Source organism: Schistocerca gregaria, chromosome 4 (assembly GCF_023897955.1).
Source record: "Schistocerca gregaria isolate iqSchGreg1 chromosome 4, iqSchGreg1.2, whole genome shotgun sequence".
NCBI lineage: Eukaryota > Metazoa > Arthropoda > Insecta > Orthoptera > Acrididae > Schistocerca > Schistocerca gregaria.
In genome coordinates this window covers 105,990,629-106,013,935 of record NC_064923.1, presented here as the reverse complement: position 1 = coordinate 106,013,935, position 23,307 = coordinate 105,990,629, and the positions used below count along the sequence as shown (strand labels likewise).

Genomic DNA, 23,307 nt, shown 5'->3' with positions numbered 1-23,307 from the left:
TCTCTGTCTCTCTCTCTGTCTCTCTCTCTCTCTCTCTCTCTCTCTCTCTCTCTCCCTGCGATTTTTATCTATGTACTCAGAGAGTCGTCAAACAATGGAAGAGCTACAGCAGAACTCTGAAAATACTATTACTGGTTTTCGTCAGGCAGAGATGCTGCACGTGTTTCGTAAGTCGAGCACAGTGCTATATCGACGTCAATGGTGGCCGTTTTTGGCATTTTCTCTGGCGTTCATTATCAGGATCCACTCCCATGTCAGTCTTATTCTAAATATTTCCCGAACAATTAATATATTTGCCAACCCTGTTTATACACCTTGCACCTTTTACCTTTCCCTTTCGTCGTTAGTAGTGGCTTACCATCGGAGCTCTTTCTAAAAAGGTTTCTTTAGTGCTCCCGTAGATAGAATCTGTCTTTTCGATAGTCATTCACGCTTCAACGACTTTGTTATCTCTTCTATCGAATCCTGATTTTCTTATTTTCACTTTCTATGAGTCTAATTTCTTAGAAGTTTGTATCCCCTCTCGCCCGATTCAACTGATACTTTCTTTCCCTCGCCTTTAACTAATCAAACGTAAAATCGAGATTATTACCAAAGGATTTTCTGGCTCCACTACTTAACTATACGCTGGTTATAGAAATTTCCTTATCTGCATTTACATTCATGGTGTATCAGAGCTATAGAGAAAAAAATTATAAGGGTGGTAGACGATCTGAAACAGAGTGGTGTGGGTTCATGATCAAGACACTCTCTCCTTAATACATTCCTGTTGCGTGGCTTTTCGGAGTTTATCGTGGCAGCATGCGCTCATAAAATCCTTGTATACAAGGTGCGTAAGTTCAAATAAAAAACTCCTGCATTAGTCTGCTGTGTTGATCATCGCCATCACGAACAAAATACTGACAGTAGTTTAATAAAAATAAATTTCTCTTCGACGGTTGCCTCTTCCATCGTCAACAGGAATAAAACTATCAATAGGGTTCTGATTGGTGGTGTCTGATTGTACTATATCGTGTCTCCCTACCAATTTCGCGCAACGACGCTCTGAGCGTGTTTTTTAGGGAATTAGCTAGTTTGAACCTGGGACCTGTTGCTGGTAAGGAGACGCCAGACCACACATGACATGTAGAATTCAGAAGAGTTCAGTGAGACTAGCGATGATATAACCAAATACTAAATGATCTCAGCGTCAGATCCACTGCACTCCCTGTAAAAGAATCTTCCTCTAAAGTTATACATAGTCGAAAACAGTAGTTGCAGCGATAGACAGTAAAAGTATTCAAGAAAGACATTCTACCAGAGACAATAGCATAATTATGTTATGAATTTTGAAAATTGTTAGAATTAAGTTTTCTCTCCAATGCAAGCGCGTAGGTGGCGGATACATCGTTGACAAGTTGGTTCTGTCCCAACAAGTAAGTGAATGGATTGTCAGTCTTGGTAGTGTCAAGTCGTGTGAACAAAAAATTTATGAAATTCGTGAGATCGTATGAGCGCCGTGTGAACAAACAGTTTATGAAACGCGTGAGATCGTATGAGCGCATTTTGACGCAAAGTAGGGCGCGTGCATTGCTTTTAAAACAGAAAATAATAGATTCAGAAAGATTAGCAATGGTAAATCGAGACCTTGACCGAATTGAGGTAGTGACCCAGCATAAAAATGGACAGAGAATAGAGGACAGTACAAAAGACGATGTAATATCGCGAGAAATAGGACAGATAAAGCACCATAACGAGGATAATGTACGCCAAGGCACAGAAAACCTAGGTCAGCATACGACAGAGGAGCAGGAAGGTAGAGAGACAGTCGATTAGGATTGTAACTTGCGTCTTGAATATGTAGAACCCATAGTACAAGTAATCAGAGCTCCCTCACCACAGAGTACAAGGAATGCGAGCAGAAACATGTCACAGCACAGTTCAATGCAATCGGTTGCGAACGAACACTTGGGCGAAAACACAGAGCGTAGAACGTCGGAACAAAGCGCAATAGGACTCACCAATCTGGCAGAATTATTACAACAAATTACGGATACCATGACAAGGCAAAATAAAGACATAGTGAACCAAATTCAAATTCAGAATGCAGAAACCACGAGACAAATGCGTGAGATTAAAGAACAAAACAAAAAAAATCAGTTACACCTAAGTCATATTGAAGACGAAGCAAAAGAATCCCGAGAAGTGATAGGACACTTAATAACAGGTCACAATCAATTGAGAACAGACATTGACAAGGTACAAGCGGACGTACAAACATTGCGTAATGACATTCAGGGCGAGATCAAAATATTACGTAACAACACCCAGGGAGAAGTCAAGAAACTAAAGAAACAGATAAACGAAATTATTAGACAAGCAGCAGGTACAGCGCGTGAAATTGTTGAAAACAGTGTGTTACACAAACGTATCACAAAAGTAGCGCTGAAAAGATATGATAACCGCATAGTCAAAATAGAAGCGCAAACGAAGCGACAATTTCAGAAATTGCGAACAGAGTAGTTGCAAACCATTGAAGAGCGTAGTGAACAGGACCGAACAAGCACAGTGTCTCCAACCACATCCGTATCTCTAACAGCACCGGAGAAACAAGAAATTAACGTAGATATTGCGCATTTGCGATTCCAATCACAGGCGGAAAGTAACATACGTGAAATCAGACAGCCTACACCGCGGGTACGCGAAAGTTACAGTGCAATATCCAATGGATTTCCCACAACCGGAAAGAACGACGAGAGAAATGATCAGAAACAAAAGTGGCGAAGAATCGCGATTTTCATATGGAACTATGACGAAGTACGACAACGATCATTTCCTCACAGTCAGAAAATTTCAACACTTTCGAGAAGGAAACTCATTACATCCACGTACTTTTATTGATCAATTCCGAGTAAGATTACCAGAACACTGGACGCTAGCACACAAATTAGACTTTATATGTGCACACATGTCAGGAACAGTCGCAGGAACCATGCAGAATGTTGCAGCGACATGCCGATCGTACGAAGATTTCAGAGAGAAGTTTCTCTCACGATATTGGTCCAGCGAAGCACAAAACAGAGTGAAGTACGAATTATTGCAGAACCCATATTTTGAAAATTCAGGAGAGAAGAGTCCCGTGAAATTTTTCGAAGTAATGGCAAACAAAAATCAATGCTTAGATGTACCATACAGCGACGGAGAGTTGATTAAATTATGCGCGATGAAGCTACCATTGAAATACCAGCAATCATTAGTAGGTCGCGGAGGCAATGACGTCGAAGCATTTAAAGGTATTCTAAGGGAACTAGAGTTCATATTTTCGGAAGATGACGCAAGAAAAAGGCGAAGCGCACGTGAAAACGAAAGCAAAAAGCAGTGGAATCCACAAGACACAGTACGAAGAAACAATAATTACGAACCACGTGATAACTTTGCATCAAGAAACCAGCATAGATTTCAACAAAGAACCGGTTATGGATTTAGAAGAGAATATGGCAATAACTATAGTTCATCCAGGAACGGCAACAACTATTACAGAGGGAATAACTGGAGAACCAATAGACCGACAAATTATCAACAAAGAAACCACTATCAACCAGCTGAACAAAAAAAGCTAATACAGATAGAAGACGTGGAGGTAAGACCACCAAACCCCAATAAACGTTCGAGTTGACAGCTAAGCACCCATGCCAAAGAGAATGACGCACCGACCCAGAACAATTGCAACACCTTGAACAGAGAAGTAAAAATCTTATCACGAGAAGAGAAGAAGGAAGACACAAATCCGCAGGGACCAGATGAAAACGAAGACAAGAAAATAAGAATATCGTGTTGGGACGAAATTAATCGGGAGAATACTGACGAGGAAGATGAATTACCAGATGCATGCACAACGAATGTAGGAGGAAAGGACGAAGTAATGTGTATTGCAGAGCTATTTGAGATGGAAATCAGGGAAAGCGAATTCAGTGAGGATAATGCGCAGTCGACAGAAGTTGAAAATAAGTTACGAGTGGGCACACAACCCAACGTATATAATGAAGGAAGTTATGAAGCGATAATTAGTGCATTTAGATGCGATTATGTGGAAGTAGCGACGAAGAAGAAGAAGATAGATGAGGATGAGGAAAAAGTAGAGGATGCAGAAGAAAGCGTAAATGAAGGAAGAAATAGAGAAGAGGAAATAAAAGAGAGAGAAGTAGCAGTCGAAGATTATCCTACAGAAAGTTCGAATTCACAAGGGAAATTCCTAAAAAGACTCATGTATGATTCAGTGGAGCATTCGTTGATGCAAGAAGAAGAAGAACAGAACCAACCCTTTCAAATTCAACCAGTTGTGAAGGCCATGGTAAAGAATATCCCAGTCAATATTGTAATTGATAGCGGAAGTGAACTGACTGCGATCTCAGAAAATTTATTCATGCAGTGTAATGCCAATGAGGAATTGCCAGTTCTGAAAACACGTAAGAATAAAGTAAGAGGTCCTATTAGAAAAAATACTGCGGAAGTTACGAGACAAACAAGGTTAACTCGTTCGTGCCAAGGTCAAAAGATCTAAGCCAACTTCATGATTATACCTAAACTAACTGTAGATTTGATTATAGGCGCATATTTTTTAAATGAGAGACGAGAATAAATAGATATGGGGAAAGGTAGCGTAACATTCTGGAATGTAACACTTCTCTTTGAGCAAAAGCTAAAATTAGAAGAAATGCCAGTTATAAACAAACAATTAAGAATGATGCCAGATAAAGAGGATGAAGAATTAGAATGGTATGCAAAAAGGGGGAATCGCCTCAACTCATGTTAGAAGTCCATAAAGAAATCGACGAAAAATTACAAGAAGTTCAAGGTATTTCGGAACACAGTAAAAGAGAATTAGAGGGTATTTTACGAGGTAAAGCAGAGGTATTTTTACCTAAGGCTGGCAGTATTAAACACTTTCAGTACAAGTTTTAAGATTAATTTTATTACTGGTAAATAATCAGCACAATATTTCAAGATTATGTTGCAGATAAGATCGTCAGGAGAAAGAAGAATGAAGAGAGAGGAAGGTGGGAAAAAAGAAAGTAGTTTCAATAATAACACCAATAGTACCATAGATTAAGGTGAAGGGACAAAGTGTAGATAGTCTAACAGCATGAAATACCAAAATGCTATACGCCACGACACTACACAAAAATAAAATAAAAACGAATTTGAGGATTCTTGAGTAGACGTTAAGACTCCAAATATCTTAGAATTGTAAAATGGATAAGGGCGCCGAAATTTGCAAAGCTTTTTAAGAAGGCGTATAAGAAGTAGATACTAGATATATGTGAAAATCTCATTCTGGAAACATCCCCCAGGCTGTGGCTAAGCCATGTCTCCGCAATATCCTTTCTTTCAGGAGTGATAGTTCTGCAAGGTTCGCAGAAGAGCTTCTGTAAAGTTTGGAAGGTAGGAGATGGATACTGGCAGAAGTAAAGCTGTGAGTACCGGACGTGAGTCGTGCTTCGGTAGCTCAGTTGGTAGAGCACTTGCCCGCGAAAGGCAAAGGTCCCGAGTTCGAGTCTCGGTCGGACACACAGTTTTAATCTGCCAGGAAGTTTCATATCAGCGCACACTCCGCTGCAGAGTGAAAATCTCATTCTGGAAACATGCCCCAGGCTGTGGCTAAGCCATGTCTCCGCAATATCCTTTCTTTCAGGAGTGCTAGTTCTGCAAGGTTCGCAGAAGAGCTTCTGTAAAGTTTGGAAGGTAGGAGACGGATACTGGCAGAAGTAAAGCTGTGAGTACCGGACGTGAGTCGTGCTTCGGTAGCTCAGTTGGTAGAGCACTTGCCCGCGAAAGGCAAAGGTCCCGAGTTCGAGTCTCGGTCGGGCACACAGTTTTAATCTGCCAGGAAGTTTCATATCAGCGCACACTCCGCTGCAGAGTGAAAATCTCATTCTGGAAACATGCCCCAGGCTGTGGCTAAGCCATGTCTCCGCAATATCCTTTCTTTCAGGAGTGCTAGTTCTGCAAGGTTCGCAGAAGAGCTTCTGTAAAGTTTGGAAGGTAGGAGACGGATACTGGCAGAAGTAAAGCTGTGAGTACCGGACGTGAGTCGTGCTTCGGTAGCTCAGTTGGTAGAGCACTTGCCCGCGAAAGGCAAAGGTCCCGAGTTCGAGTCTCGGTCGGGCACACAGTTTTAATCTGCCAGGAAGTTTCATATCAGCGCACACTCCGCTGCAGAGTGAAAATCTCATTCTGGAAACATGCCCCAGGCTGTGGCTAAGCCATGTCTCCGCAATATCCTTTCTTTCAGGAGTGCTAGTTCTGCAAGGTTCGCAGAAGAGCTTCTGTAAAGTTTGGAAGGTAGGAGACGGATACTGGCAGAAGTAAAGCTGTGAGTACCGGACGTGAGTCGTGCTTCGGTAGCTCAGTTGGTAGAGCACTTGCCCGCGAAAGGCAAAGGTCCCGAGTTCGAGTCTCGGTCGGGCACACAGTTTTAATCTGCCAGGAAGTTTCATATCAGCGCACACTCCGCTGCAGAGTGAAAATCTCATTCTGGATTCATGGTGGTGTCTGATTGTACTATATCGTGTCTCCCTACCACTTTCGCGCAACGACGCTCTGAGCGTGTTTTTTAGGGAATTAACTAGTTTGAACCTGGGACCTGTTGCTGGTAAGGAGACGCCAGACCACACATGACATGTAGAATTCAGAAGAGTTCAGTGAGACTAGCGATGATATAACCAAATACTAAATGATCTCAGCGTCAGATCCACTGCACACCCTGTAAAAGAATCTTAGTGCTAACTAAATTTAGTGGAAAGGATTCAAGGCTTTCCTATTTTTGGTTAGCTGGTATAACAACGTCGAAAAAGCAGTTAAGTTTACCATTGGAAATTTTATTCTACTCACAAAACATCGTTTATAAATTGCACTATTGATAAAAGGAAATGTTTTAATACAGGATGGTAAAAATCAACTGCGTTCAACAAAAATGTGAACGAATATTCCCTAAATGAGTTTCCAAGTTCTACAATCGATCGAAGGACGACCTATGCCATATCACTTCTATAATCTAGGTTTAAATTAAGTTTCACAAAAGAGAAAACTATCAAAATGGTCTACAGTGACGCTCAATTATCTTTAATTACTTATCTAACCTGTCGTAAATTACAGTGGCTGATGTGGCTTCTCAATAACTATAAAATAGAAAAATCATCGCGTTTCAGATGTTTACTTCAAGTGGCAAATGTGAACACCATGAGTTTTAATTAACGATCGACACTAGTATTACGCAAAAAGGGGGTGTAACAGATGAGTCTTCTGCAGTTCTGAGTGAAGCCTTATGCGCTCAAAAATGCGGCATCGCGTGCGTTCATTACCTTGTCGGTGTTGAAGCAGCGTCAGGGCGGCAGCGACCGGCGCAGCAGCCATCCAGCTCGCCGTCTCGGAACCAACTCTCCTCTTAACTTCCTTACTACAATTTACCGAAGTTGGTTTAAAAAAACTATCTGGCTATGTTTTTATCTGACCAATCAGGGTCTCAATGTTAACCTTAAGCTCCGCCTACTACAATTCTGTCTATCCAATGAGAAACGTTATACTTTTCGTGGTGGGGCAATGTTTTTTAAAGTTTGCAACGTAACAGAGACGCTAAAAAGTCTCACGCTAAAACATGCGGGTGGTGTGGTCCTTTTAGCGTTGTCGTAAGATCTGTACTGTTCTTCTGGAGGGCTCTATCTTTTAACATGGGCTGGAGGATTGTCCTAATGTAACAGACACGCGAAGAAGTCTCACGCTAAAACTTGCGAGTGGTAGTGGCCCTTTTTGTGTTATCGTAAGATCTATACTGCTTTTCTGGAGGACTCTAGCTTTTAACATGGGCTGGGGGTGGTCATTGACATACCTGAGACGCGAAACAGTCTCACGCTAAAACGTGCGGGTGGTAGTTGTACAGGTAGGCTGGGCCGTCCGTTCCTTATTCTAGGGCCTTCTAGCTCAACACGATTCTGCTCTCGGCTTTTGTCCTCGTTTCTCCCCTCGGAACTGCGTCTGCCTCACGGTGGGAAGGCACGACATGCATTTAGGCATTCTTGTGTTACTCTGTGGTATTCCATTTGTTCACTCGTTACTCGTATTACTTTGGTTAATTTAATGTCACTATTTATTCGGAGCTATGTGACATACTACTGGATTTGCTTATCATGTCAGGGTTTTCATGTAAGTTGTTGGATTTGCCCGACACCTTACAGGGTTACTCTTAATGACAATGGCGGAGGCAGCTGTCGAATTGTCGAGAATTGAGGACATCCACGGAAAAGCGGGATAACCCCCAATTGTAAAACTTGGAGAAAAATGATATTTAACGTGAGACCAACGTCAATTTTCATAGTTTCCGTACCCAGAAACAGATGGCAACATTTATATCTAAGCTTTCACGATTGAGGGTTAGCCCATTTTTCCGCGCATTTCTTCAGTTGTATTAGAAAGAACCCAGAATATTTTATCCATCGCTGCTGTCTTCTGTTCAACTGTATTTACAGCTGAGATCCATCCGGCCAGTATCGTTCATTTTACACTGGGATTTTAGGTGCAAGACCCTTATGCAACCCCGAGGGAAAAAAGCCGTCGTGGACAGATCACAGACGGCTGTGCAATTTTTTTTGAAGGTATCGTCACCATCTACACTGTAGAAACATACGCCGTTTATAAACATGAGCCATTTACGGCACTCGCGCAATCTTCAACTGTTGAAACGTATCATCAATAATAAATATTAATTGATATGATATAGGCTGTAAAAGTTTTCTTTTCCAGCTTATGACAATCGTTGGTCCATACTTAATCAGATTATTTCAGCTATCTCTATCAAGTCCATCATTGCTTTAGCAGATGCATGCATTTCTCATTCTGTCAGGCCAACAGCCACTCAATTCATTTAATTAGAGTCCCACAGGTCTTGTTTTGAATGTCAGTTGCATCTAAAAGGCCTCTTTTCTTTCACTTTCAAGTAACGCTAGAAAACAGCAGGTTCAATTTTAGTAATTCATACATGACAGATTGTAATATCAATTAAAATTCTTTGTTAGTCATATGCATTTTAACACGTTCGCATAAAATCATGTTTAATTTTATGCTACTCTCTACTTTCGGATCCACAGCTAAGGGCATAAATTAGTCATTCCATTGTGTACAGTAATTTTAGCTTCGGCCTTAGAAGTGCCTCCGGGTCAGGGTAACCATTTCAAACACACACGGGCTTTTGCATAAATTGGCGGACTCTCGCCTTGATCGTCCCAACATCAGAAATTATGTAGTCAAGTATCATCTTTCATGTTCAAGGTAAGTGACCTGGCAACAGTAAAAACATGGAACCATGATAGTCTAGAGTATTTTGCTGGCATGAATGAGTAACATATATACTTTTATTTTCACCTTCGTGTCTATGCTTTTGCGGAATTTGTTTCCACATCTGATTCTTTACCAACGTCTTAATTCAGCCCTGAAAAAAGTTTGGAAGCGTTCTCCATGTGTGGTAATTTTATGATAGTGAGAGTTATTGAGTGCAGAAAACTAGGTAACAGTTGTAGGAACTTTGTTTTGAGGTAGTTTCTGACGTGCACCAGCATTTTAGCTTTAAGAATATGTCACAGTATGCAATATTTCAAGTCAAGTTAGTACATAACACTGCTTTAGCGGATTTGAGCCAGTTCAAGGGGAACTCACACAGAGTAAATAATCTGTGTCCTATTAACCCTATCAGTATAATTTGACTAGGCCATGTAATTGGGTAAAGCAGGAATTTTGTGGCAGTGGAGACTGTATGTCATTTACCACTGGAATGTGACGGTTCCGCTTGGCTATACATAAGCAGGATATTGAGAAAATGTTTCATGAGGACGAAGTATTTAGTATAAGGTAACAAGCAGAGCAAAATTTGGTAAAATTACAAAAGCAAACCAGCAAATATAAGGGCCACTGTAACCTTACAAGAAAACTGGGCAGTGAGTTACTCTTGTGCTACGTGTCGTTCTTTGCCACACTGAACCGAGGTGTGAGAAGCTGTGTACCAGGCACCGTCATTCATCTAACATACCATCTCACGAAAGAAGTCAACCACCTTCTCATAGCTGACCCATACTGTCCAGATGAAAACGGGCGCTCAGTCCACGAAAGACGAAAAGGGACAAATAACTGGTATTGACATCGGTATGGAAACGTTCAAGGCAATTTTTCTCACGCGTAGGAGGGTAGTACTGAAGAGCTCACATAATCGTGGACCATGTAAATCAAGACTATTATGCATTTAATGCTGGTCAGGGAGAACGAAAAAATGCAGTCGCCGAACAGAATTCTACGAATCCCGGTGATCAGGAAGCAGACACCAAGTTTGATTATAGGAAAGGAAAACAGGACGTGCCATAACATACAGAACCCTTAGTAACCTTTCGCAAATGCGAGGAAGAAGATGGCTAGAGGCTGTACACGTCCATTTGGTTCACTTACATCTTCAGTGAATAGACACAGTGACATGATAGATGATAATTTTAGCATCATAGAATTTTTGAAAACAGTGTGCAAAGAAGTAGAAGTAATTTGAGAAAAGATAGAGGAAATGCGGAAAGAAAGCAAGGTTATGGGAGATAAGATACAAGAAATGCGGATAGAAGGAAACGATATGATGAAAAAGATACGAAGCGAAGTTGTACAATGGCCAGTAGAAAAAGCAATAGAAATGTCCTGTTAGTAACTCAAGTTTCATTATCAGTAACACTTGAATTGGCTTTACCCAAGGCAGCTAATTTATGTCTAAGCAAAGTCATTCTAAAAGTGAAGAATACTTATATTTGAAGGAGGAAATTCATACCTCCCCGGCCACCCCCCACCCTGCCAGTGTATAATTGGCCTTTCCAACCATTGGAGCCAGTTATTCTAGAAAAAAGCGTTTGTACGCTTATCTTGAATAATTTGAAAACTATGGCATCTAGGGAAAATATATCCCAGTACAGAATTTATTTACATTACATTTCCTTCAGAAAGATCCTGTTAATTTTTCCGTAGGAGTAACAGTTTGTGCATAGCGAGCGAGAGAATATGAAATCTTGTGAGTGGTATTGACGGTGTTGCGGATAGCATAAAACCTCTCAATAGGGGCAGCTAAATCATCCTATATATACTGTACACAGGCTACACGGCGCCTTCCACAACAAAGGTTGTCGACTGTTATCCAGTGGCATTATGCTGCTTCATGACAATGTCCTCCCCCCCCCCCCCCCCCCCCACCCTTTGTCCTGTGTTGACGAAGCATTTGTTTTTGAACACCCAGTTTATTGGCTGGACTAGTCCTCAAGTGATTACTACCTTTTTCTAAAAGTGAGGATTCCTAAGAGGAATTAAATATGCAAAGACGGCATTATTAACTGATTGAACAACAACTTGGTGGCAAACAGTGGCGCGAGGTGATATTTGAACAACAGGAAGCAATTATAAAGGACTCTCCTTTCTACCAGAGTTCGAGGCAAACTACATGTTCAACTGTTTATCCTCCTTTAATGTTCAATTCCAAGTTAATATACATAAGCCGTTAACTAGCTGACAGTCAGAGCTGAAATATTACGCCAGTGAACAATACAGGCTCGTCCATATGAACTTTCTACAACACAATGAATTATAATTAGCTCAGCATGTCTTTGTATTTGTTTTAATTAAATGGTAATTCAGTTTTTCTTTCCTTCCTGTTGAATCCTCCGGGTATATAACGACAAAACTCTTCCTCGCTCTCTGTTAATTTTAGTTTCAGAAGTTTCTTTCCTATATGCAATACTGATAGATTTGAGTGTCTTTGTTGTTCTTGGGAGTTCCTGCAATCGTTATGCATTCTGCGAAGCGCAGAAAAAGAGGTCTGAGCACTTGCGCTGCTTATGAGTATTGTGAACACAAAGGCACAGAGCCAATAAAGCTCAGCGAAAGCAGACGATGGCAAACTGTAGGTAGGGAAGAAGCTGATGCCATTCCACGGAAAGGTGTTCCTTCATCGAACGTGTCACAGTGAGTTTGCGTCTCAGACGAAAAGAAAATGGCCATAGCTATCTTTTAGCGAGCGAGAAGCTTCTTCAGAAAATTTCTTTTATTTCGCTATGCACAATATAAAAATTGAAGAATCATGTGTTATTCAAGTCCTTCAAACCGAATCTCCTGCTACTGATTTAGGACGAAATTTCATACTTGGTTTTCGATAATAGGTTCTGGGATCAGATTCCTGTTACTAGCTTCTTGTCTTGGAACCTTCGTTCATTTCTTCACAGGTAGGCCAAACTGTATCAAACCCATCTCCTTCCTGGCTATCATATAATTTAGTTACTACTATCTTAGCCATACAAAAGCTTTCCTCAAGGATTTTAGCATCCAGTTGTCAAAACAATATTAATCCCAAATACTTCATCAAATATCTAAACAAGGAACTGGAACTCAAAGTCTCGAAGAACAGTACTGAAACCTCGAGCTTCGTAGTCTGTCCCATTCTTCTGGATTTGTCAAGAATGTTCTCAACAGTTTCCAAGGGTCGAAAATGCGTTGTTTTATCATTTTGAGTATCCATCCATCATAGTTCCAAAGCCGGCGTGCACTTTTGGAAATCTGTTTTAACAACCATTTCCAGTGCAGCAGTTATCTGTTTGGAATTAGAGAAAATGTTTTCAAAACTGTTTGGTGTCATAAAAATATTTTGCATTCCTTTATAAAGGATACAGACTGAGAAAGTTCTACATTTTACCTATGAACAGCACACACTATACGGAAATCTCATCAGGGTATTTGTCCTTCACTTTCTTATGAAGTTCATTCGGTTCCCCAGCTAACAGAGAAATACCATCATAGCACTATGCTATTAGTTTTGAAGTACATTCAAGCTTTTTCAATGTTAGACGCAAACGATCTTCCAAAGCAGTTGCCTTGCGTTCTGCACTTACATCAACGAAACAAGAAATATTTCTTCAACTTCACCATTAGCATGTACACACCTGACTACAGTAGATACTGGGAGTGCTTCGACAATCGCTGGTTTCATCCGAAATGATTGGAGTGAAGGATGTATTATTACGTATCTCCTTCTTAATTTATTTTCAGCTGAACTGTAGCACGAGGACCTACTACGTTCCTTTAAATGTGACTGGCTGGTCTAGAAAACACTGTTGCCGTCTGCACATGGTGGTCTATTGGGCATATTTGCAAAGGAGTAAAACTAATTCAGTATAATAGCGGCGATTTGCGAAATGTTTATTCTCTGCGTGACCGCGAAGTGGAGATCTTTATTTAGCGAGGGAGATAATTACATCAGTCAAATTTTGGAATAATTTTCTGTTTTGTTTTATAGTCTCGTTGTGTTTAAGGATGTGTAACTGCCGTTGGTGATCTAATTGGAAGTCAATTTTTGATGAACGAAAAGTAGCGAAAAAAATTTCAGTCCTTATTTGAGACTGTGATTGCTTATTACAAACTGCAACTGTTATAAATTATTCGTGTCATCAGAGGAAGCAACACACTGCTTTCCTTTGAGTAAAGCTCACATGGCGAACAATATAATTTCGATGTCTTTTTACAGCCAGATACCCACAATACTGTATTTCAGTATTCGGCACCGAAACGTCGAAAACATCTTCTTGTTATTGTATTTGCATTTGTCAATATAGGAGTGGATCTTCCGTGTAGCAGTATCTCCTTCTTCTCTCCAAAAAACCATGTCAACGGCCTCGCCGCAGTGGATACACCGGTTTCCGCCCATCACCGCAGTTACGCGCTGTTGGGTGTGGCCGGTTCTTGGATGGGTGACCGTCTGGGCCACCACGTGCCTTTGCCATTTAATGGGGTGCACTCAGAGTCGTGATTCCACTCGACCGAACAGTAGCAGCAGCGGTCAAGGAAAACCATCATAACGACAGGGAGAGTAGTCTGCTGAAAACGCGCCCCTCCAATCCGCATTCTCAGCTGAGGATGACACGGATGTCGGATGGTCCCGGTGGGCCACTTGTGGCTACAAATGAGCACGCTCCAAAAGCCCGGGTGCGAAGGCTGTCCAATACGCACCCGCACCCCTGTCCGCTCTGTCCGCTTCCAGCTATCGTTTTCTCTTTTCTCGATGGCTGTCACTTTCCCTTGAAGAATGAGTGAAGTTGGCGGTTAAGACTAAACGCAAGGAAATAACTTGTAACGGAGAGGAATTTTCTTGTTTAAATACACATGTATACTTAGAGATAGACTTGTATACACTACTGGTTATTAAAAATTACTACACCACGAAGATGAAGTGCTACAGACGCGAAATTTAACCGCCAGGAATAAGATGCTGTGATATGCAAATAATTAGCTTTTAGAGCATTCACACAAGGTTGGCGCCGGTGACGAAATCTACAACGTACTCACATGAGGAAAGTTTCCAACCGATTTCTCATACCCAAACAGCAGCTGACCGGCGTTCCCTCGTGAAACGCTGTTGTGGTGCCTCGTGTAAGGAGGAGAAATGCGTACCATCACGTTTCCGACTTTTATAAAGGTAAGATTGTAGCGTATCGCGATTGCGGTTTATCATATCGCGTCATTGCTGCTCACGTTGGTCGAGATCCGATGACTATGAGCAGAACATGGAAGCGGTGGATTCAGGAGAGTAATACGGAACGCCGTGCTGGATCCCAACGGCCTCGTATCACTAGCACTCGAGATGACAGGCATCTTAACCGCATGGCTGTAATGGATCGTGCTGCCACATCTCGATCCCTGAGTCAACAGATGGGGACGTTTGCAAGACAACAGCCATCTGCACGACCATGTCTGCGGTTACCCTTGACGCTGTGTCACAGACAGGGGCAACTGATATGGTGTACTCAACGACGAACCTGGGTGTACGAATGGCAAAACGTCATTTTTTCGGATGAATCCAGGTTCTGTTTACAGCATCATGATGGTCGCAGTCGTGCTTGGCGACATCGCGGAGAACGCACATTGGAAGCGTGTATTCATCGTCGCCATACTGGCGTATCACCCGGCGTGATGGTATGGGGTGCCATTGGTTACACGTCTCTGTCATCTCTTGTTCGCATTGACGGCACTTTGAACAGTGGACGTTACATATCATATGTGTTACGACCCGTGGCCCTATCCTTCATTCGATCCCTGCGAAACCCTACATTTCAGCAGGATAATGCACGACCTCATGTTGCAGGTCCTGTACGGGCCTTTCTGGATACAGAAAATGTTCGACTATTGCCCTGGGCAGAACATTCTCCAGATCTCTCACCCATTGAAAACGTCTGGTCAATGGTGGCTGAGCAACTGGCTCGTGACAATACGCCTGTCACTACTCTTGATGAACTGTGGTATCGTGTTGAAGCTGCTTAGGCAGCTGTACCTGTACACGCCATCCAAGCTCTGACTCAATGCCCAGGCGTATCAAAGCCGTTATTACGGACAGAGGTGGTACTGATTTCTCAGGATCTATGCATCCAAATTGCGTAATAATGTAATCACATGTCAGTTCTAGTATAATATATTTGTCCAGTGAATACTCGTTTATCATCTGCATTCTTCTTGGTGTAGTAATTTTAATAACCAGTAGTTTATTATGTAATTACCGAATATTAGGCAATGGTCATTGGTAATGAAAACACACAGAAGCAAAAGTTATTCACGCAGCTGCCAGTAACTGCAAGCGTTTAAATGCCTTGGAAATCTCTTTCCGCAATTCGAATAGAACAGTGCTCGTCCGAAGTGCTGCGTGACAAGAACGCAACAGTATCAACAGCACAACAAAAACTTCTCGCGCTAGGCTATCGTACTGCAACCAAAATGCTCCGTGTATTAGACAGTGATTTTATATAACATTTTCCTTTTGTTTTTTTTTATAGCGCTGAAGCGATCTTCAAACGCACTCTCACGATTGTACTGTTGAACCACTCTACAGCAGAACTGTATTACATATTAAACAGTTCTCTAATCCACGCCAAGGTAATTAAATCAAACAGTTCTCCCTGAGTAAAACTTAAGGGAAGCATTCATTAGCTTCAGTCCATGGAATTACCGCTATTGGTGGCAACTTTTCATTCGGGAGACATTGTAAACCGTTCACTATCTTGAATAAAAATGTGTGCGCAACCAAACATTCTTTACTTTTGCAATAATCTATTTACGAGCCTTTTAAACTCGTACGGGAAGTGAGAAAAGAAAAGATCCCACTGGAAGCAGGTAGAATTGTGCACAACTTTACATTTTCTAATGTGTTACGTTTCTCTTATCGATTAAGTACTGAAAAGTTCATTTGAACAAATATTTGTTAAATTGCCTGTCTGCCTATAATTACTTAAAGTATTCGTTGCTTAAATGGGGGAGAAATCCCTGTAGCATTACCCGTCGCAACAGCAAGAGCTTCTGACCATCACAGCCCAGCAGCTGCTGCAGGGAACTGCGTATAGTGAAGCTCTGTGTAGTGTGCCGCGGGCAGCCAGCGCGAGCAGCGGTAGGGGCAGGGCACCTGCTGCGGGCGCCACGTGCGGCCCACGTGTGGCGCACGTGCTGTCGTGCTGTGCGCGCCGGCATCCTGCCCCTGCATCCTGCGCGATTACGGCCAGCCAGCGGCTAATTGCGGCCGCGTGTGGCCGGCGAGAGCCGAGCCAGCAGATACCCGCTGTGGCCAGGGGGAGGGAGACACAGCTCCCTGACGTCACAGGCTGTCTGCTCAACACTGGCACTCTCTCTCATCGGTGCAGAGCGTGTGCGATGGTTGGTGGGTCTCTGACTTCTAAGCAGTTTAAGTTTCTTATTAATTAAACATGAGAGTTTAATCATTGGCACATTAAAATGTTAAGTTTTACTTGAAATATTTGCTCCTTTCTTCCAGCATAATTAAGGTTCGCAACGTAAATCGTGAATGAGAGTACCAAAACAATGGTGCAATGCAAGGCTTGTAGATAATTTTTACCTTTGTCCATATTTTGCGTATTCACTACAGAGAAAGTTTGAATAAAGCCACCTTCAGTCACAATTTTTGCCTGCTTTATTCATTGCGTACCCTGTGCTTACAGATTCAGGTGCAAATCTTCTAATACAATATTTACATTTGTACTTAACAAAAGCGAGATGCACTTTCCTGTTCAATGATAAAGTTAGAAGCTAGGTTTTGAATCTCGTGAATCGAGTGGGAAAATTCTGTGAGAAACCGATGAAGAACAATGAAAAGTTTACAAAACAAACAGGGATAATTTTTTTAACTTTTTGAGGTCAGCATGTATCGGTTTCTTAATTCTGTTATCGCACACCACGTCACTAAAAGCGTACATATGTTTATAACTTTTTTAAGACATTTCATAGATGTAGCTAAGTCTGTTGTCACCATGGGAGAAGCTTACTGCATAGCGACAGAGATCTAAGTTTTAAGAAGTTGACATATGTAAGGAATACATTTAAGAGAGTCTTTAAAATTACTAAAGTAACTATAGCTAGCGAAATCGCTCTGTTCATTGAACATACAGGGTCAACATTATTAAAGTCGATAAACTGCACCGACGGATTCCTGACTGGAAAAATGTCCTTTTAGCAAGTGTCCGAAAATGCATCGTTACCAAGATACGTAGCTCTGACGAATTAAAGTTCCTCTGACCACGTACCGTGTCTTCCATGTGTGTAGCAGGATGTATAAATGACGCAGCGTACTACAAGCAGCAGACTGGTCCGATAATCATATCGAGAACATGTCGAGATGGTGTTTGTGCATGACCAAGCAGACAGAAAAGGTCGACAGGCAGTACGGCTATACCAAAATACCCTCAGAGACACCAACCACATAATACAATATTTTAAGCTCTGTTTGGTCGTTTATTGATCATGAGACCTTTCAGACAGATGAACCTGCAGGAAGACGCCGGACTATGCGGAAACCAGATCCGGAGAAGCTGATTCTACAGAATATTGAGACCAACTCTAGTAAACACTGTAGGCAAGTGAATCAGCAATATGGTGTAATCCATGTTGTTATTGGAAACTGCTGGCAAGGAGTAGACTCATCAGTAAAATGAGATGAGGAAGACAGTCGGTCTCGTGAAGGGACGCCCGTATTTCTGTAGTGACCGAGGCGATACTTCCTGATAGATTTAAACTCTATGATAACTTCTAAACTTCACGGAAGTTGTGCTGGATACCTTGTGGGGACTAGGTACTGCCGGAATTAAAAGTGTCTGCAGAAGTCGTGAGTCGCTCTTGGGCAGTTCTGTCAGCAGAGCACTTACCCACGAAAGGCAAAGATGCTAGGTTGGAATCACGGCGCAGCACACAGTTTAGTCCGCCAAGAGGTTCCAAATTGGTGCACGCAACACCGCAGACTCACACCTCATTCTGAAAAGCGTTCATTAGGCTGTGCCGAATACATTTCTGAATAATGTCCATTATTTCCGGAGTGCTACTCGCGCTATGAATGGAGGTTAACTTCTGTGACATTTGGAAGGTAGTAGACGGGGTAGTGGAGTAATAAAGCTGCAAGGCAGGAAGTGGGTTGTGCTTGGGTAGCTGTTTTAAAGCTGCATACAGGAGTGCGATAGAAACAAGGTATTGTTTACTGTAACCTAGGATTTTTTTCAAATTTAATACGAAGAAAAGATACGATTTGCAATTTCGCGTCAGATTTTATTATTTACGAGTATATCGTTAAATTAACCGAAATACGGTTAAACGGCTTTCATTTACAACAAATATATCATTCGCCTCATTAACGTAAGTATCAAGTGTTCATATATAGAAACTGCGGCACTGTTGCAGTTCAGCTGTTTAATTTCTCAGTTGTACATTTAAAAACAATTCAGAGAATACGTCAAGGCGGCTGAGAGCAAATTTTCAGCAACAAGACGTTCAAATCAATTACGAGGGTTGGGACTTTAAAAGTTGAAACTATTTATTTACAGCTCGTACAAAATAGATACGTGTGTCAAAGTTTTACTGACCTTCAAAATAGGCACCAGCATTTTGTATAACCCGTTGCCAGCGATGTGGAAGTCGTAGGATACTGTTAGCAGTGCCAGTCGTGTTGAGAGTTCGAGCGGGGCTGACTATTGCCCGAGTTGAACTTACGAGGGCTTAAGTCAGAGGAGTGCAGTGGGTTATATAGCAGTTTAGCAGCCCCATCAGTCAAAGAAATCAGTAACATCTTGCACTGTACATGCTTGAGCATTGTCCTGCAAAATGATGGTCAAGTCCTGCAGAAAGAGTTAAAAGTTCTGTCACTAAGCTGATCGTAAGTTGTGTTCCAAAAATGAGCAGCATAGAGACAGAAGTGATAAAACTTTCTGCAGGCCTTTCCCGTCATTTTGCATGACAGTGGTCAAGCAGGTACAGTGCAAGCTGTTACTAATTTGTTTGACTGATGGGGCGCCTAATTGCTACAGCACCTCCTGAAAGAAAAAAAGGTTCAAATGGGTCTCAGCACTACGCCTAGAACCGCTCGGCAACATGGCCGGCACCTACTGCAATCCCCTGACTTAAGCCCTCGTGATTTCAACTCGATTTCTAAACTGAAGGAGACACTTCATGGCCTTCGCTTCAGAACAGCTACAAATTCGTCGGGCAATAGACCGCTACGCTCGAACTGTCAACAGGACCGGCACCGCTAAGAGTATCCTACGACTTCCACATCGCGACAACGGGTTATACTCAATGCTGGTGACTACTCTGAAGGTCAATGAAACTTTGAAACACGCATATATTTTGTATTTGCTGTAAATAAATAGTTGCCACTATTAAAATTCAACCCTCGTATATTGCCTGTCAGCCGCTTTCCGTTTAGGACACTGGGGCGGCAGTTCGTGTACAGAAACACGGCCGGACAGCAACTCGCATCTAGCGGCGCCACTGTCTTGATGTGTGCCGGACTATTGCTCGGACGATCAAATGGAACTTCTCAGTCGAAATCGATCCTGACTATGTTTACATCCAAATGGACTGGATCCTTTAGTCTACCTGAACCTACCATTGACTGGAAATGGTTATGTTCTGGGACTTGGAGACCATTTGCAACCATTCATGGACTTCATGCTCCCAAGTAAACATGGAATTCTTATGAATGACAGTGGGCCTTATCACCGGGTCACAATTGAGTGCGATTAGTTTGAAGAATGTTCAGCACAAATGGAGCGAGTAATTTGCTCACACAAATCGTCAGACATGAAGACCATGGAGCATTTGTGAGTCATAATCAAGAGGTCAGTTCGTGAACAAAAATCCTGCACCACCAACACTTCTGCACCTAAAGAGGCTAAATAGGAAGAGGAAGCGTAACTCAGTACTTCTGGAGGGGACTTCCAACGATTTGGTGAGCCTATATCCCGTCGAGTTGCCGCAGTACGTCGGAAAAAGGAGTTCCGCCACGATATCAGGAGCTATTCCATGTCTCTTTGTCACCACAGTGTATCAGCATGTTACAAACATAAAACATATTTTTGTTGAGGAAGCCAATATTTATGTTAGGAAGGAGCGAGGATGCGTCGGAAGTCAAGAGAATAGAAGAATACAACCTTGTATTACTTCGTTGTTCCTTCCCACTTATAATATTTATGTATGTTGTCGTATTGGCAGTCAGATCTCGAAGCTGAAGAGATCTGTAGAGATTGGATAAGAGTCCCTAACAGTTCTTTTCATGAACCTGTCGTCTTCTAAAGCTGTGTTTCCAGTGCAGAAGACAGCTCATCGGCCGTGGGATCTTCTTCGGCAGAGGCTGCCATGCTGTCATCTCGAACTTTAACCTGTATTTGTGACTTTTTGTGGGATCCCACTTTCCCAGGTTAGTCTCTGTATCTACAGAGGGCAAGATCGGTAGTACTGACAATGACCGTAAGCGACACTTCGCATTAATTTATCCTGTTTGCTTATATTTTGTAATATCACACTGTCGTCTACAATACTCGACATAGCTTTCTTAATAGTAAGGTAACGTTTCTGACAACTTCCGATATAGAGTACGACATGTCCGTCTGAAACAGAGATACACGTCCGGCTCTGAGGAACACCCGAAACAAAGTGACTAGCACAGCCAAAGTACTTCGCCTCCCAGGGACGCCAAAGCAAACCGAAGGTGTCCGAAGCACTTCGGATGTAATATCATTCATTACTCTTATGTTTATCAAAATTAGAGAAATTTAATAAACAAAAACGGTAGACTCGTAGGGTAATCATGAGAGACTGTGTTACTGAAAACTGGGTCAAATACGATGAAAAGTATATAAATAGTTAATAAGAGAAGTTAAGCGTTTTGGCGACCCACACCCGAATGTGCCGACCAATCAGAAGCAAGTTTAGTACAATTCGCGGTCTCTCCCACCATCTGTTGCTTGTACCTCTCTCCACTTCCGTATCATATTCTACTTCACGTGTATCAAGCTGCATCAATGTGAGCATCTAGCAACATAAAATTCTGGCGGCCACAGCCAGGGATATCACACACTACCTCAAAACAATAACTTCTGAGTGATGTCTGCCAGATTTTGTGGGGCAGGTAAGTAGGTGCCTATAGAGTGGAGCAATGGACACCTGCATTGAAAGTATGCAAAAAAGGGCAGCTCGTTTTGTATTATCACGTAATAGGGGAGGGAGTGTGGCAGATATGATACGCGAGTTGGGATGGAAGTCATTAAAGCAAAGACGTTTTTCGTCGCGGCGAGATCTATTTATTTTCTCTTCCGAATGAGAAAATATTTTGTTGAGCGCAGCCTACATAGGTTGGAATGATCATCAAAATAAAATAAGAGAAATCAGAGCTCGAACAGAAAGGTTTAGGTGTTCGTTTTTCCCGCGCGGTGTTCGGGAGTGGAATGGTAGAGAGATAGTATGATTGTGGTTCGATGAACCCTCTGCCAAGCAGTTAAAAGTGAACTGAAGAGTAATCGTGAAGATGTAGATGCATTTTTGTTGGTAGATAAACTCCACCCCCCTTTCTACACACACACACACATACACACACACACAGATACACACACGCGCGTGCGCGCGCACACACATTTTACAAATGAAGTTGACGCGCAGAGTTGCCGCGCGGTTTGAGGCGCCATGTCAAGGATTGCACGGCCCCAGCCGCTACAGGTTCGAGTCCTCCCTCGGGCGTGGGTGTGTGTGTTGTTCTTAGAATAAGTTAGTTTAAGCAGTGTGTAAGTCTGGAGATCGATGACCTCAGCAGCTTGATCCCTTAGGAATTCACACACATTTGAACATTTGAACAAATGGAGTTCCCGAGTGATTCGCTGTCGGTTTTTCTCACCTGTTTCTGCCTGACGTTCCATATCATTCATATAGGGTGAGCAGTGAAAGAAGTTTAGTACCAGAAACAAAAGCACTGGACATCTTGTAGCAAAAATTATCTCTGTGCACAGGAATACTTCATGTCATATTTTAAGACCGTCACATTCATGTGCGCCAGACATAGTAGCAAAATTTGTTTCAAATTCGAGGGTTATATGGAAATGTACCAGACTTAAGACTAAACTAGAACGCTAATTCGTGTAACAAGTAAATACAGCCACATAACATAAAGAAACTGGCGCTAAGTGTTAAACAGGAATGACTCGTCAAATACTGTGTCCTCACTGATATACTGTCGGCTTAATTTGGACATCGTATTGTATAACATTTTTTGGCTACGTTCTAGGGCGTCTGTTGTTCCCCCCTCAGTGTCTCGAGATTGGGAGACTGGCAGTTCGAGAAGTTGCGCTGATACATCTGTGGTGTAAGAAACAGAACGAGATTAAGGGGAGTTTCGTCGGTCGCCTATTGCCGACTTACAGTACGTGCTTGGACACAAGGTGCCCGCAACCACAGGCGGCACTTTTGGAAACAAAAGTGTTCTGTCCGGAATACACTGTGATGTGAAACAAGTCGTACCTCATAATACTGTGTCAGACCTCCTTTTGGTCGACGTAGTGCAGCAAATCGATGTCGCATAGACTCAACAAGTCGTTGGAAGCGCCGTGCAGAAGTATTCAACCATGTTGTCTCTACAGCCGCCCACGGTAACGAAAGTGTTGCAGTTTCAGGATTTTCTGCACGAACTGATCTCTCGATTGTGTCCCGTAAATGTTCAATGGGATTCATGTCGGGCGATGTGGTTTGGCCTAATCGTTCCATCGAATTGTCTAGAATGTTCTTCAAACAAAGTGCAGTCGCTGGTCGGTTCAGTTGGACCAGAGGTTCCAGTACATTTGGATGTAAACACAGCCTGCCCTATTACTGGGTCACCACCAGCTTGCACAGTGCTTTGTTGACAACTTGGGTCCAAGTCTTCTTGGAGTCTGCGCCTCACTCGCGCCCTACCATCAGCTCTTACCAACTGGA

The 23,307-nt window shown here is 42.3% G+C and overlaps 4 non-coding genes across 4 annotated transcripts; all 4 read left to right on the top strand.

Annotated features, from left to right (window-relative positions):
- The first annotated feature begins 5,474 nt into the window (after nucleotides 1-5,474).
- Trnas-cga (transfer RNA serine (anticodon CGA)) lies at nucleotides 5,475-5,549 on the top strand. The gene has a single exon. It is a non-coding gene; the product is annotated as a tRNA-Ser (tRNA).
- A 224-nt stretch (nucleotides 5,550-5,773) lies between these two features.
- On the top strand, nucleotides 5,774-5,848 carry Trnas-cga (transfer RNA serine (anticodon CGA)). The gene has a single exon. It is a non-coding gene; the product is annotated as a tRNA-Ser (tRNA).
- Nucleotides 5,849-6,073: 225 nt separating this feature from the next.
- Trnas-cga (transfer RNA serine (anticodon CGA)) lies at nucleotides 6,074-6,148 on the top strand. The gene has a single exon. It is a non-coding gene; the product is annotated as a tRNA-Ser (tRNA).
- A 225-nt stretch (nucleotides 6,149-6,373) lies between these two features.
- Nucleotides 6,374-6,448, top strand: Trnas-cga (transfer RNA serine (anticodon CGA)). Its single transcript has one exon. It is a non-coding gene; the product is annotated as a tRNA-Ser (tRNA).
- Nucleotides 6,449-23,307: the final 16,859 nt, after the last annotated feature.